Genomic DNA, 13857 nt, shown 5'->3' with positions numbered 1-13857 from the left:
AGATGGGGCTGGGGGGCAGATCTTTCACATATGGTTAAACAGTATCTCCTTAATGCTGTCTATGTGAAAGTCAGTCCTCGTGATGAATACATACTCTCCTGGCTTTTGGGCTTGCATTGGGCCTGTGTCCCAAGTGTGTTATTTTTCTGGAAACTTTCTTCCCATTGGACTGAGAAAGCTTACCCAATGCCTGTACCATCATTGTATCTTGAAAGAGAAGCACTCCCTTTTACATTCAGGGACTCATAGGCAGAAGGGACTTCAGCCTCATGTTGGATGAGACTTTAAACTTTTTACATTTGAGTTACTGCTGGAATGAGTTAAGACTTTTGGAAACTTTTGAAAAGGCTTGTTTGTATTTTACTCTGTGAGAAGGACATGAGATTCAGGGATGTCAGGGTCAGAATAATATGGTTTGGCAGTGTTTCCCTACAAAAGATCATGGGAAATTGTATTCCCGAATGTTGGAGGTGGGGCCTGGTGGGAGGTGATTGAATCATGGACGGGAGGGGGTTAGGAGTAGAAGGAAATAGAAGTGGGTAGGGTGGGGGGGAGTAGGTTGGCAGTAAAGTGGTGAGATGGTGGTGGGTAGTAGGACATGGGAGTAGCCTCCTGCACAAGCAGAGCCTCGTAGAAAACCTCTACTAGGGCAGTGTACCTATGACTTCAGGGTTTAGCCCCCATGGCAGCTCTCATGGGCTGGGCTGGTCTTGAGTGCCTGTAGCTTTTCCATACTGAGGGTGCAAGCTGTTGGTGGGTCTATGAATGTTGGGTCTGGAGGATGGTAACCTCCTGTGTGGGGGCTCCAAGCCCATATTTTCCTTCTGCACTGCCCTAGTAGAGGTTGTCCAAGAGGCTCTGCCTCTGCAACAGGCTTCTACCTGGAAACAGTGGTGGGGTGGGGGTGTTGGTAGGGACAGATATTTCACCAATGATTAAGCGTCGTCATCTTCTTGATGCTGATTTTGTCATAGTGAATTATCAGCAGATCTAGTTGTATAACAGAGTGTGGCACCTCTTTCCTCTCTCTGTCTTGCTCCTACTTCTACCATATGAAACATCCCGTTGCCGCTTGGTCTTCTGGTATGATTGGGAGGCTTCCTGATTCCTCCCAGAAGCAGAAGCCTCTATGATTCCTTTAAAGCCTGCAGAACCATGAGCCAGTTCAAGCTCTTTTCTTTATGATCTTACAGAAGATTAGTGCTCTAAAGTGGAGCTGTGAATGCCTTCAAGGCCTTTTCCTTATTGTCTTGGCAATCAGCACTCGGCTTCTTTTCATGCAAATATCCAATCCCTTTGTGAATTTTTCCCCTGAAAATGGACATTTCTTCTTTTCACCACATTGACAGGCTGCAACAAGGATGGATGAAAATGTAAAAGCAGGTTCAGAAGAGGGTAACAGCCAGAGGTTGGAAAGTTTGGAGGCCTTAGAAGAAGACAGGAGGATGAAGGAAAGTTTTGACCATTGTAGAGACTTGTTAAATAGTTATAATTAAAAGGGTGACAGAAGGATAGACAGTGAAGGCCAGGCTTACAATGTCTCAGATGAAAATGAGGAATTTACTGAAAACAGGAGCCCAGGTTACATTTGTTTTGCCTTAGCAAAGAACATCGCTGCATGATGCCCCTAACCTGGAGACCTCTGAAACTTTGAACTTGAGGGTGATGATTTGGTTGCATAAACTTTTGGCAGCAAAGCTCAGCAGGTGTCCTGTCTGTGTCCAACAGCCCATGGTCTTCTGTGTGACCAAATAAATAACCTCAAGTGGAAACTTATATTTAAAAGAGAAGCAGAGCTTAAAAGTTTGGAAAATTTGCAGCCTGGCCCAGTGGTCAAAAAGAAAAGCTGATTTTCAGTGGGAAAATTCAAGAAAGCTTCAGAAACTTGTATAAAATGGAGTCCAGTGCTAATAGCCAAGACAATGGGAAAAAGGCCTTGAAGGCATTTCAGAGACCTTTGCAGCAGCCCTTGCTGTCACAGGTCCTGAAGCCTAGGACAGAAAAATGTTTTCCTGGGCCAGCTGCAAGGCCCCACTGCTGGTCTCAGCCACAGCACACTGCTGCCTGCATCCCTGCAGCTCCCGCTCCAGCCATAACTGAAAGATATACAGGTACGGCTTGGGTCACTGCTTCAGGGGTGCGAGCTGCAAGCCTTGGTGGCTTCTACATAGTGTTAAGCCAACAGGTGCACAGAGCAAAAGACTAGAACCTTGGGAACCTTCATCTAGACTGCAGAGCATGTACAGAAAAACCTGGGTTTCAAGGCAGAAGCTTTTCCAAGAAACAGACCCTCATGGGACACCTTTACTAGGGCAGTACAGAAGGAACATATAGGGTTGGAACCCTCACACATGGAAGCATCATTCTGCAAACCCCAGATTCATAGACCCACGAACAGCTTGCACCCTTGGTGTGGAAAAGCTACAGGTACTCAACACTAGCCCAGCCGATGAGGGCAGCTGTGGGTAAAGACGCTGCAAAGCCGCAAGTGCAGAGCTGCCCAAGGCCTTGGGAGCCCAGCCCTCACACCCCTGTGCTCTGGATGTGGGATTTAGACTGAAAAGAGATGATTTGAGCTGTACAATGGAATGACTGGTCTGCTGGGTTTTTGACTTGCATGGGGTCTGTAAGTCCCATCCGTGTTTTGTGCGTCTTTCTGGCAAAGGTTTTTCTTTTGGCTAGAAAAAGTTTTTTCTTACCCAATGCCTGTACAGTCATTGTACCTTGAAAGTAGTTAACTTACTTTGTATTTCAGAGGCTCAGGGGCAGAAGGGATTGCAGCCTTGTCTCAGATGAGACTTTGGGCTTTGGACACTTCAGTAAATGCTGGAATGAGTTAAGACTTTGGGAGACTGTAAAGAAGGCATCATTGTATTTTGCAGTGTGACAAGGATATGAAATTTGGGGGAACCAGGGTCAGAATAATATGATTTGGTTCTGTGTCCCTACTGATACTCATGTGGAATTGTAATGCGGAATGTGAAAGTGGGGACCTGGTGGAAGGTGATTTAATCATGGTGAAGCATGGATTTTGGAGGTAAGGGTGTGGGTGGAGATTATTTTGGGGGTGGGGTTGAAAGATGAGGATAGGGGATGCATCCTTTCCAAAAGGTTAAACACTATCTCCTTAATGCTGTCCACATGATAATGAGTTCTCTTGATGATTATGGAGCTTTAATATTGAGTGAATACTGTCCTGCTGGGTTTTGGACTTGCATTTGTGTGATTTTTCTGGGAAATTTCTTCCCTTTGGATTGAGAAAGCTTACCCAATGCCTGTACCATCACTGTATCTTGAAAGAAAAGAAATCCCTTTTGAATTCAGGGACTCATAGGCAGAAGAGAATGTAGCCTTGTCTCAGATGAGACTTTGAACTTCTTACATTTGGAATGAGTTAAGACTTTTGAAAATTTTGAAAAGGCATGATTCTATTTTGCTCTGTGAGAAAAACATGAGATTCTGGGGTATCAGGGTCAGAATAATATGGTTTGGCTGTGTGTCCCTGTGAAACTCGTGTGGAATTGTAATCCCAAATGTTGAAGGTGGGGCCTGGGGGGGTGATTTAATCACAGATGGGAGGGGGTTGGAGTGGAAGGAAAAAGGCTGGGTAAGGTGGGGAGGAGTGGGTTGGCAGTAGGGTGGTGGGAGGGTGGCGGGTAATAGGAAGGGGGAGTAACCTGCTGCAGAGGCAGTGGCTCATGGAAAACCTCTACTAGGGCAGTACACCTGTGGCTTCACAGGGTTTAGCCCCTGTGGCTGCTCTCATGGGTGGACTGGTGCTGACTACCTACAGCTTTTCCACACTGAGGATGTGAGCTGTTGGTGGGTCTATGAATCTGTGGTCTGGAGGTTGGTGGCCATCTGGGTGGGGGCTCCAAGCCCATATTTTCCTTCCACACTTCCCTAGTAGAGGTTTTCCAAGAGGCTCTGCCTCTGCATCAGGCTTCTGCCTGGAAACAGTAGGAGTTGGGGTTGGGGGCGAATCCTTCACAAATGGTTAAGCACCATCTTTTTGATGCTGACTTTGTGAGACTGAGTTCTCATGAGATCTGCTTGTATAATAGGGCATCTTTCCTCTCTCTGTCTTGCTCCTACTCCTGCCACATGAATCATCTCATTGCCCCTTGACATTCTGGTAAGATTGGGCGGCTTCCTGGGTCCTCCCGGATTCAGAAGCCACTATGTCTCCTTACAGCCTGAAGAATTGTGAGCCATTAAACCTCTTTTCTTTATGATCATAGAGAAAATTAGTACTGGGAAGTGGATGTATGAAATGTCTTCAAGGCCTTCTCCTTAATGTCTTGGCAATCAGCACTCAGCTTCTTTTCATTCAAGTATCTGAAGCCTTCTTGAATTTTCACCCTGAAAATGGACTTGTCTTCCTTTATCACATTGCCAGGCTGTGATAAAGATAGCTGATAATGTAGTAGTTCAGAAGGGGGTAGCAGGCAGAGATGCGGAGAGGTCGAAGGGCTTTGAAGACAGGAAAATGAGGAAAAGTTTGGATCTTTGTAAAGAATTGTTAAATACTTGTGATCAGAAGGCTGACAAGAAAACGGTCAGTGAAAGCCAGACTTAGAATGTCTCAGATAAAAATGAGGAACTTACTGGGAACAGAAACCAAGGTTACTTTCCTTTTGCTGTAGCAAAGAATGTGACTGCACGGTGACCCTGCCCTGGAGATCTGTGAAACTTTAACCTTGAGGGTTTTGACTTAGTGCGTATCTGGTGGAATGAACTTCTAGGAAGCAAAGCTTAAGAGGTGTCCTGTCTGCATCGAATAGCCTGTGCTCTAATGTGTGACTGAGCAAATGACCTCTGGATGGGACTTACATTAAACGAGTCCCAACTCTTATATTAAATGAAAAACAGAACTCAAAAGTTTGGAAAATTTGCAGCCTGGTCAAGTGGTCAAAAAGCTAAGCTGATTTTCAGGGAGAAAATTCAGGAAGGCTTCAGAAATTTGCATAAAAAGAAGCCCAGTGCTAATAGCCAAGACAATAGGAAAAGCCTTTTAAGGCATTTCAGAGACCTTTGCAGCAGCCCTTGCTGTCACAGGCCCTGGGGCCTAGGAGAGAAGAATGGTTTCCTGGGCCAGTCCTGTGACTCCTCTCTATGTGCAGCGTCAGGGCACTGCTGCCTGCAGCCCTGCAGCTCCAGCTCCAGCCACGGCTGAAAATGCACAGATGCATCTTGGGTCACTGCTTCAGAGGGTGCAGGCTAGAAGCCTTGGTAACTTCCTCATTGTGTTAAGTCACTGGGTGGACGGTTTCTGAGACTAGAGACTTGGGAGCCTCTCATAGATTTTGGAAGATGTATGGAAATGCTTGGGTGACCAGACAAAAGCATCCCAAAAAGGCAGAACCTCACAAGAAATCTCTACTAGGGCAGTGCAGAAGGAAAAATAGGGTTGGAGCCCCCACACTGGAGGCCACCATCTTGCAGACCCCAGATTCACAGACCCACCAGTAGCTTGTACCATCAGTCAGGAAAAGCTATAGGCACTCAACACCCACCCAGCCCGTGAGGGCAGCCATGGGGCATAAACCCTGGAAAGCCACAGGGGCAGAGCTGCCCAAGGCCTTCAGAGCCCAGCCCTCACATCCCTGTGCCCTTGGATGTGGGACAAGGTTTCAAAAAGGATGATTTGGGAGCTGTAGGATTGAATGGCTGGCCTTCTGGGTTTGGAGTTTCCTGGGTCCTGTAAGTCCTATGTTTTGTTCTTTCTGGCAAAATTCTTCCTTTCAGCTGAGAAAGCTTACCCATTGCCTGCACAAGCACTGTACCTTGGAAGTAGTTAATTTGCTTTATAGTTCAGAGGCTCATGGGCCTAAGGGACTATAGCCTTGTGCCAGATAAGACTTTAAGCTTTGGACCTTGGTATAAATGCTGGTATGATATAAGATTTGAGGGGGCTGTAGGGAAGGCATCGTCGTATTTTGCAATGTGAGAAGGACATGAGATTTGGGAGCCAGAGACAGAATAATAAAATTTAGCTCTGTGTCCCTACCAAAACTCATATGGAATTGTAATGGGGAATGTTAAAGGTGGGGCCTGGAGGAGGGTGATTTAATCATGGTGGAGAGTAGGGGTTTGAAGGTGGGGAGTAGGGAGAATGAGGGGATTATGGTGGGGGTGAGGGGTGAAAAGTGGTGGTGGGGGATGGATCCTTCACAAATGATTAAACACAACCTCCTTGTTGCTGTGCTTATGACAGTGAGTTCTCTTCATGATTTTGGAGCTGTGAGATTAAATGGATACTGGCCTCCTGGGTTTTGGACTTGCATTGGGCCTGTGGTCCTATTTGTGTTTTTTTCCTGGGAAATTTCTTCCCTTTGGATTGAGAAAGCTTACCGAATGCCTGTACCATCATTACACCCTGAAAGAAAAGAACATCCTTTTTAATTCAGGGACTCATAAGCAAAAGGAACTTGTCTCAGTTGAGATGTTGAACTTTTTGCATTTGAGTTAATGCTGGAATGAGTTAAGACTTTTGGAACTTTTGAAAAGGCATGAATGTATTTTGCTCTGTGAGAAGGACATGAGATTCTGGGGTATCAGGGTCAGAATAATATGGTTTGACTGTGTTTCTTTACCAAAACTGATGTGAATTGTAATCCTTAATGTTGACGTGGGACCTGGTGGGAGGTGATTTAATCATGGCAGGAGGGGGTTGGGATTGGAAGGAAAAGGGGTGGGTAGGGTGGGGAGTAGGTTGGCAGTAGGGTGGTGGGAGGGTGGTGGGTAGTAGGAAGGGGGAGTAGCCTGCTGCAGAGGCAGAGGCTCATGGAAAACCTCTACTAGGGCAGTGCACTGTGGCTTTTCAGGCTTTAGCCCCCATGTCTGCTCTCATGGGCTGGGCTGGAATTGAGTGCCTATAGCTTTTCCATACTGAGGGTGTGAGCTGTTGGTAGGCTTATGAATCTGGGGTCTGGGGGATGGTGGCCGCCTGTGTGGGGACTCCAAGCCCATATTTTCCTTCTGCACTGCCATAGTGGAAGTTTCCCAAGAGGCTCTGCCTCTGCAGGAGGCTTCTGCCTGGAAACAGTGGGCAGTGGTGTGGGTGGTGGTTCCTTCACCAGTGGCTAATCTTCTTGATGCTGATGAGTTCTCATGAGATCTGGTTGTATAACAAGATGTGGCACCTCCTTCTTCTGTCTTGCTCCTACTCCTGCCGGATGAAATATCTCATTGCCGCTTGGCCTTCTGGTGTGGTTAGAAGGCCCCTGATCAGTGTGGACTAGTCAGTTGGGACTTGGTCAGTGAGGCCTATTTATTGGGGGCGTGGTCAGCAGGGGTCTGCTTAGAGAGGGTCTCATTAGGGGGATCTAGTAATGGGGTCTTGGTGAGTAGGGACCTAGTGGCAGCCACTTGTTTGGTGTCTGCTCAGTGTAAAACTGGGCTGTGGGACTTTGTCAGTGGAGACCTGGTCAGCATGGGCTGGGTCACTGGTGACCAGGTCAAGGGGTGCTATTCCGTGGAGTCTGGTCACATGGGACCTAGTCAGCAAGGCATGTCCTCATCAGTGAGGTTCTTGTTAGTGGGGCCCTGGTCAGGGCAGCCTGGTCAGTGGAACCTAATCAGTGGGGACCTGTTCAGAGCGTGCGTGGTCAGTGGTGGCTTTTGTAGCACTGGTTTATGGGGTGACCTGGTCAGCGGGGATCTGAGCAGTGGTTGCCTATTCAGTGGGTCCTACTCACTAGGGTCACGGTCAGGGGCATCTGGTCACCTCAGGCCTGGTTAGTAGGGGTCTGGTCAGTGGCAGCCTGTTCCCTGGAGGCCTGGTCAGTGGGGCCTCATCTGTGGGGCCAGGCAGTGGGGCCATGATCGGTGGAACCTGATTAGTGAGGCCTTGTCAGTAAGGACCTGGTCAGTGAGGCCTTGTCAGTAAGGACTTGGTCAGTAAGAACCTGGTCAGTGAGGCCTCGTCAGTAAGGACCTGATCACTGGGACCTGGTCAGTGAGGCTTTGTCAGTGAGCCCCTGGTCAGTAAGGTCCTGGTCACTGGGGGCCTGGTTAGTGGGGCTGGTCATGGGATTCTAATCAGTGAGGACCTGATGTGCAGGATCTGGTCAGCAGGGACCTGGTCAGCAGGGGCTACTGAGCACTGCTGGGAGATGTCAGGTGCAATGCACATTATCAAGGGCCCTGTGGACAGCTGGGATGGCCCAGTGGTGCCCATAGACCCAGTCAAAAGTGGACAAAGCAGGTGTTTGGATGGACCTGGGAGATCCTGCTCAGAGATTTTGACAGGACATTGCTGTCTAGGCCTGACAGACTGGGAGGACCTGTTAAGTTCTCCATTCCTAGACCAACCTCCCACACAGCATGGACAGTCTCTTACCTTTACCTTCAGGGCACTGACTGACCCATCTCACTCTAAGGCAACCAAGGCAAAGCTGAGGATCTGTGCCAGGCTGGGAGCCAGTCCCCTCTCTAAATGGGCCTGAGGGAAGCACCATCCCTGTCCCAGTCCACTGCAAGTTTCAGCCCAGGAGACACATAGGGAGGGGAGGATGGAATCTCCCTCCTGGCTGACCCTGGAAAAGCAGGACCTGGGAGAAGGGGACCAGGAGGAAGGGCCAGAGTGGCTGGTGAGATGGTCACAGTCTATGGGCTGCACAGTATGAAGGAAGCCAGGGAACAGGCAGGGTGGGCACCTGGGGTGCAGGGAGAGGCAGGTGCATGCTGGGAGGTCAGACCCTGTGAGGACTGTGGGGGTGTCAGGTGGGGTGGGCTCCAGGTGCACCAGGCAGGTCTCAGCCCAGGCTCCCTGGACCCCAGCCAGGTGATGTGGTCACTCCCTGGGGGACTGCTGTCGGGCCCCAGCCACCCACCATGGGCAGCACTGTCCTATCTCAGGTCTGGACTTTCTCAGATCCTGCAGAGGGCACAGCCTCCAGCCCAGGAGGGTCAGCCCCATGGTGCAACCCGAGCTCTCCATGGGCCTGGAGCATCCCCTGGCATTCCTGCGCTCCCTCTTCTCCCAGGTCCAGCTTTTCCAGTGTCAGCCAGCAGTGAGGCTCCGTCCTCCCTTACCTGTGTGTCTCCTGGGCTGAAACTTGTGGAGGATTGAGGCAGGAATGGTACTTCCCTCAGGCGCATTTATGGTGGGGGACTGGCTCCTAGCCTGGCACAGGTCCTCAGCTCTGCCTTGGTTGCCTTAGAGTGAGATGGGTCAGTCAGTGCCCTGAAGGTAAAGGTAAGAGACTGTCCATGCTGTGTGGAAGGCTGGTCTAGGGATGGAGGACTTAACAGGTCCTCCCAGTCTGTCAGGCCTGGACAGCACTTTCCTGTCTCAGGACTCAGAAAGTTTAGTCTTGAGTTGGGACAGTGCTGCCCAGGGTGGGTGGCTGGGGCCTGACAGCAGTCCCCCAGGGAGGGACCACATCACCCAGGCGGGGTCCAGGGAACCTGGCCTGAGACCTGCCCAGTGCATTGAGGGTACACCTGCAGCCCACTCTACCTGATGCCCCCACAGTCCTTGCAGGGTCTGACCTCCCAGCATGCACGTGCCTCTCGCTGCACCCCAGATGTCCACCCTGTCTGTTCCCTGACTTCTTTCATCCTGTCCAGCAGGATGGGATGGGCAGGGGGACAGCCTGTGTGCCATTTCGTGGCAAGTAGGAGTGACACACCATCCCTGGGAGGCACCATGGTTTCTGCCAAACCCAACCCCAGAACTCTGTCCCTGAGTTGGTTTTACCAAACCCAAAACCCAGAACTGCGGTTGTGGCTCAGGGGTCAGCACCCGCTAGTGCCAGGACACTACTGGGAGACTGGGTCCTGACCAAAGCCCATGGTGTCTGTGGCCTGAGGACAGGGTGTCTTGGGACCCAGGCCACCAATGGCCATTGGGTCATAGGGTCCCACTCCCAGTGTTTTTCCTTCCTTGGCTCCTTCTAGTTCAGTCCCATCAGGGCCCTGGAGCCCAAGACCCAGCACCCCAGGTCCCCTCCAGGAATCCTGGTGGCTTGGCTTACTTTATCGCATTCCATCTGAGAGCAAAAATGTCAGATCAGATGCACAGAAAAATGGCTCAAAGTGCTTAATGACTACAAGAAATTTAAGAGCAGCAAGAAGGTAATGTGAAGCGGGGAGGACCTCCATGACCGGTGTCTGCAGAGCCAGGTGTACAGGCACCCAGTGCTGCGGTCTGGCACCACTTGTCTCTCAGAGGGTGGGTGGCACACTGTCCTTACCCGGAGGGCAGCAGGCCTGGTCACCAGCTTTTCCACCTGTCCCTGCAAGCATCGTGTTGCTAGAAGAAAATCTCATGCCCGAGCTTGGGCCATCCCTAGCTCAGAGGTTAGGGGTTGTCTCTTGGAGACCTAAATGAAAAAATAGGTCCAGATCAGAGTTCCTGATGCAGAGCACGCATCCACTCTTTGAATCGTGGGAGGGGAGGCCTGGTTTTAGGTAAACCTAACCTCTTTGAGGAACCACAGAGCCCAAGACTGGAAACCTCCAGAATCTTCTGGCCCCCGGTCCTCCCCGGAGACCCCGTGGCCTGTCTCACCAGGCACTCCTCTGTCTGTAGATGTCTCAGCTGCTCTACAGGGGAGTCCACTTTGAGGTGTGCGGCTGGGCATGGTCACTGCTGCTGGATGTCTGGACGGCGGAAACCAAGGACCTAGGAAAATACCAGGTACAGCCTTTCCACCCTCATCCAGAGCAGGACGAACAGGTTAGGCGGTGTCAGGAGCCCAGGTCTCCAGCTGGAGGGAACATCAACCCTGCAGTGGGAACAGGGGCCCATCGCACATCCTAGGCACAGGTGGTAATGTAGGCACCGGAGGTAAGCTGGGCTTGGTACCCTTCCCTGGCTTCAGAAAGAAGCCAAACAAGGAGCATTTTGCAGAATGAAACCTTTCTTTCCAGAAGCACTGTTGACTGTTTGGTGGTTACCATTTGTGGCAGTGAGCCTTTTGTCCATTCTGAGGTTGGCTTGTCCATTCTGAGGTTGGCTTGGTTTCTCCTTTTGGCCCTGCTTGCCCTACAGACCATAAAGGAGAACAACAAGAGGCCCCCAGCAAACATCCACAGATGGCCCTGGACATCAACCACATTCTGAGAAACATGTCATGTTCTGGGAGGGCTAAGGCACCAAGTAAGGCCTATGGGGCTGGTGGGGCAATCCAGAGCTGTGGGGGCTTCCCATGGGAATTGGGAGGTCCCAAGGCACAGTCAGGGGTTCCACAGGAGGAGTCACAGAGTCACCAAGGGCTCTCCTGGCCCAGGGAGCAGTCAACACCATGGACTGAAGGAACATCTGCTGGGCTTCAAGCCCTGGGCCAGGCTGGGGCATGTGGGGCCAGGAGGCAGCTCAGAGTAGGAGGCAGAGAGAGAAGTGTTCTCAGAGGGCACCCGTATCTGGATATAATGTGGTCCTGAGATTCTGGCTGGGAACTGCTTCTAGGGTTTCATGTGTTGTGCAGCTGCTTCCTCTCCCCAGCCTCACTCTGCAAGAATTCTAGTGATTATGTTGCCACCATCTTGGAGTTCCATGCCCTCATAGTTTAATGGCATCAGCAGATCTGTCTGTGCACAGACTTCCTGTGCTACCTCACTCCTGAGGGGTGATGCTTCTGCAGGGCCTATGACCTGGTGCACAACTTTAGACACCATCATCGTGGAGCAGCACTGCACCCTTACTAGCCAGGGTGTTGGTGACACCCTCAAGGCCAAGGCCATGTTCAAGACTTCGGACTTCAGTGATGCACTTGTGCTGGGCAAGGTGGGTGTCTCCGGGATCTTAATTCAGGAGGTGGAATGCAGTTTGAGATCAAGTGTCTGATCAAAGAACTTGAACTTGATCTGGAGGGCTCTGGGGAGCCATGGAAGGTGCTGGATAAAGGAGGGACAGTCAGCCACGTTTTAGAGATGACTGTAGAAGGCTGAGTGGAAGCGGCGAACAAGAGCCAAGAGACCAGGGAGGGAGCTTGTGGGGCAGGTTTGGAGATGGCAAGGGAGGGATTCTGCTTGGATGAAAAGTCTTCAGGAACTATCTCAGGTTACACTCAGGTACCCTCAAAGCTAGTGTGTTCAGAGGTCTTGTCTCCAGGATGAAAGTGGGAAGGAGTTGTCAGACAAGGACATATATGGAGGCTGGCATCTTCATTAGTGGCAGTGGTGGTCCCATTGTGGACTACTGTAAGAACAGGGGTCTCTCCATTCAGGGACATGGTAGATGGGCCCTATATCACTCCATTCTGCCCTTCCTTTCCCTTTTCCCAGTCTCCCCAGGGCCTGGATGCATGGGCGCTGTCCATCCTTTGGTGCTGAAGCAGCCAAGTGGCCCAAACCTACCTGGCCGCCTCTTAGGATATGACTGCACAGCCAGTGGCCTCTACTAGATCCTGTACAACTTCACAAGACACCCAGACACTGCGAGTGCTGCCAGCACGTGCTGCAAGAGTCCTGAGGGACCACAATCCTGAAGACATTGAATGGTGGGTGCAGGGCCTCATGGATGTTCCCCAGCCCCTCTCATTGGCTCTGCTTCAGGTGGTGAAGGGGGATAACGTTTCTGTCAATTCTGCCATTATTGACTAGCAGGAAAAGGAGTGGAGCCCAGAAGCAGGGCCTGGTGCCCAGCCTGCCTAACAAGGGAGAATTTGTAGGCTTTGTGGACAGATCTGGGAGTCCATATCTATCACCCACTAACTTGATATGAGACATTTGTAAAATCAATTTTCTTTTCTGAACTACATTTCTGCATATGTAAATTGAGGGAAATTTCTTCTACCCCACAAGGCTGCTTGGAGAATTAGTGACAGTTTGTGTAGAGCAGATGCCACCCAGCAGGCATTTGGTGTCCAGACCACTCCACTTCCCCCTTCATTTTCTGCCCAAATTTGCATTCTGTTCCCAAGACTTTCACTCCCCTTAATTATGGTCTTCCCTCTGATTCCCGCCTTATCATCTATTCCACGGTGCATTGAGGGCGACAGCAGCAGTGGTTGTATTGGCATTGGCGCTAGTGGTGGCAGCCGCAACAAGTCTGCGGTCAGGGAAGTGGGAGTGGGAGAGCAGTGGTGGCCTACCTGGCCTGGCGTGGGTAGGAAGCTGTGGGTGCTGTATCATGGGCCTCAGTGGCAGCAGTGGAGGCACAGCCAGGGTAAGGAGGAGTCCTTCCCGTTTTCCTGCAGAATCTGAAGTCTCTTCCTCCTGCTGACACCTGAGCCAGGTGTGGGTGGAGCCTTATTTCACTCTTTAACAAAATTGATGGGGTGACTAAAATTGGTGTATCTTTTTGCTTGTTTTTGTTGTTGTTATGACAAAGTCTTAAACTTTTTCAAATTTCTTGAATCAAGGAGGGGAATCAAGGTATCGTAATAGGCCTTCCGATTCCCTCACCTGTTCTTTTTCCTTTCTTCCAGTCTGTTTTTTTTTTTTTCTCATCATCATCTTCTTGTTCCTCTTTATTTGCTTATGCCGCTACTTCTATTTTTTGTTTCTATTCCATGGATTCACAAGGATCTAAGTGGGTAACAGTCATGTATGCATGTATGTGTATGTACATATGCACTGTGTTGGTGTTGGAGTGTGGTGTGTGTGTGTGCACGCGCGCGTTGGAGTCACTGAATGACTGAAACTCTCCACACCAGGCTGTGTTCCTGCTCACTGCTGGAGGCACTGTCAGGGTCCCTGCCCTCAATCCCAGGTCTGACCCTTGCAGCACAGGCAGGACATTCTGGAGGAATCATGCCCTTGAAAGGAACCCCAAGGAGTGACTGGTGGGTATTGGTGGATAAATACCCCAGCTCCTTTTCTCTGGCTGGAATGACTCTGAGGCACATGTTCTATGCTGTCTCTTGGAGGAAACCGGCCGGGCTGAGTCCTGGCTGCCACAGT

General features: G+C 50.4%; 1 protein-coding gene across 1 annotated transcript in view; it reads left to right on the top strand.

Moving 5' to 3' along the window:
• The window catches only part of LOC126937714 (ankyrin repeat domain-containing protein 18A-like), an 82786-nt gene extending 69753 nt beyond the window's left edge, over window positions 1-13033 (top strand). Inside the window, exon 20 of the mRNA XM_050761364.1 lies at window positions 12238-13033. The gene's annotated coding sequence lies outside the window, so the exon portion shown is untranslated. The remainder of the gene's footprint in view (window positions 1-12237) is intronic.
• The last annotated feature ends 824 nt before the right edge of the window (window positions 13034-13857 follow it).

Source organism: Macaca thibetana, chromosome 15 (genome assembly GCF_024542745.1).
Source record: "Macaca thibetana thibetana isolate TM-01 chromosome 15, ASM2454274v1, whole genome shotgun sequence".
NCBI classification, from domain to species: Eukaryota; Metazoa; Chordata; class Mammalia; order Primates; family Cercopithecidae; genus Macaca; species Macaca thibetana.
The sequence above is the reverse complement of the archived record's forward strand: the minus strand, read 5'-3'. Positions and strand labels throughout refer to the sequence as shown.